The 2,685-nt window shown below is 35.2% G+C and overlaps 1 non-coding gene across 1 annotated transcript; it reads right to left on the minus strand.

Annotated features, from left to right (window-relative positions):
• Positions 1–1,283: 1,283 nt before the first annotated feature.
• Trnad-guc lies at positions 1,284–1,355 on the minus strand. The gene has a single exon. It is a non-coding gene; the product is annotated as a tRNA-Asp (tRNA).
• Positions 1,356–2,685: the final 1,330 nt, after the last annotated feature.

Raw genomic sequence — 2,685 nt, forward strand, 5'->3', positions numbered from 1 at the left:
ACCAATCTGAGTTCTTAGTCCGTAACTTTGGAACTGCTAATGCCTATGTTCCTTTTCCGGTAAAGGGATAACCTTACCCATCTTTGTTAAGTTTATTTACCAGAATTTTTTTTTCTTCTTTTAGATTTACTTCTTTGAATGGTATATTTATATTTTACTCATTCCCCCCAGACAATGGATTTTTTCAGTTAGATATTCATAGAGTCTACACCGGTTATATATTACATCTACAGAGTCTGATCAAAGGACTGGATTTCATTCTTCTTTTCAGTCTTACCCTCTCGACGAAGTCTTCGATTAGCCTTTGGCCGCCCTTGTCCCCGTGGCTCCTGCTTTCCCCAACCAAGCCGTCAGGCAGATTGAGCGATGGCGCTGAACATGAAGATCGCGCCGTCGGGATCTGCCTGAGTCGTCCAGTAATGAACATTATCCTCTTAAACGTCCAGGGTCTACTTACCATATGTTTTATTTAAGGAGTAGCCCTAATATATCTATTTAGGTGATGTTATACTATTCCTATAACTTCAACACAAATCTATCAATATCCGACATCACAACTTTCACCTCCAGCACCAATGCCAAAAACAAACTGATGTGCTCAAATTCGAGGGTGTAATGTGATAGCCTTGAATGCCTGGCGTGAAACGTAAACACTGATACAGAAATAGCCAAACTTGAAACTATATAGTCTGAAAGCATATCAAAGTGTATAATTGAAAGCGGTTAGAAATAAAAATCAGAATACGCTTTACACTTTCTTGTGTCACTAGGAAAAAAAGAAAAAATATATATACATTTTATATATTCATCTGCCTATAATCACGAATAAAAATCTGAATACCTAATCAATCACTATTATAATTAGACCTAAGTGCAAGGTACATGTATTACTGTTAATTTTAGAGAATATTCTTTTCGTATGGTAAGTATGTAGCCAAGGGGACAAGGGCAAATGTTCAAACCATACTGTATACAAGTAACAAAACATTTATGTCTCACTATAATGGACCTCTTAGCTGGTGGTATAGAGCCGCCAGTCCGTGATAAAAAAGGTGAGGGACCGACCAAACTTCTAGAATGAGTTTTAATGAGCACTAAATCATTTTTAAATTTTTCAAAAAAAAATACTGCCAGATACTCTTGTGTCTAAGAATATTTTGAATTGCATGCTCTATAAATCGTTCCTAGGAAGTCTCATTAAGTTGCTATTTTTGTCAATAAAGTTACCGGACGTCAGGGTGTTTATTTTAGAAGCCAACACCTGAGCGAAGGAAGCCAAAAGCCTCCCCGGCGGGGAATCGAACCCCGGTCTCCCGCGTGACAGGCGGGGATACTAACCACTATACTACCGAGGAATCGGCAATGTGATATATTACTGTCATGACCTTACTGGTAATTGTGTGTGTTTTTGCATATACGCTCGCTTGCGTGTGCGTGTGCTTGTTTTGCTATCGCCTACGATCTTGCATCCCTTGCATTTAATAGGTTTCCAACGCTAAATTATTACCCCTACTATAATTTTACCGTTTATGAAATATGAAAACAAAATTCCTCATGAAATTTCCCCCACAGACTAGTTGACACTGACGGAATCACTTATAAAGTACCTTCCATCAGACATAGGGAGCGAATAGAAGGGTCGTATGAGAGTTGGATGACAATAATTGTGGTTAATAACTTTTATTTTGTACATGGCATATAAAATACTGAAATTCAAGGAAATAGTAAAGCAAGTCAAATCATATTCACAGATGCTGCTGATAGTGTTGGTTTCCGTATAGGTTGGTCTCCCTATATATAGATATATATATAATATATATATTATATAAAAATATGTACATCTGTAATAAATATATCTATTCATTCATAACACACACACACAACAACAATAATATATATATAATATATAATATATATATTATATATATACATATATATTATATACATTTATATAATAATATATACATATTATATTGCATTTTAATATGTGTGGGATTTATGTGAATTATATTATTTTTGGTTTGTGTATGGTATGTGAATATATATATATATATAATATATATATTTTATATATATATATAAAATATATATATATGTGTGTGTGTGTTGTGTGGTGTGGTGTGTGTGTGTGGTGTGCATGTATGTATGTAAAGGCAATTCAAAGAAATAGTAAAGCAAGTCAAATCATATCACAGATGAGGAGTTGATTCTTCCTGGCTTATGTGTTGATTTCGTATAGGTTGGATCTCCCTATTACAGGGAGAAATGTATGTATTTATACATTTTATTATTTCACAAAACCACAACACACAATATATATAGTATATTATGGTGTAAAGTATGTATATAGGTGTGTAGCATGTATGTAGAAAGGCAAAAGTGATTTAATTTAAAAATGTTTTGTTTTACAAGAATGGAGATCGAACTTATTGATTCCACTCTGACTCGGGGCACCGCCAAAGGAGGAGCCACTGATGCCGAGGGCCGGCCTAAAAGGCTTTATAGTGATATAAGTTTAAGAAACGGGTTACGTGGGTACAGATCAGCTGAAATTATTGCTTTCGGTTTTTGAAAAATTCGGATTAAGATCTGTTTACTTTGCCATGGACATTTTACCAAGTGGCTGCAAGTTTTCACACCATTGGATATGGCTAAAGGGCAAGCAGTGGAGTGTACAAAGACCCC

Source organism: Penaeus monodon, chromosome 9 (genome assembly GCF_015228065.2).
Source record: "Penaeus monodon isolate SGIC_2016 chromosome 9, NSTDA_Pmon_1, whole genome shotgun sequence".
Taxonomy (NCBI): Eukaryota; Metazoa; Arthropoda; class Malacostraca; order Decapoda; family Penaeidae; genus Penaeus; species Penaeus monodon.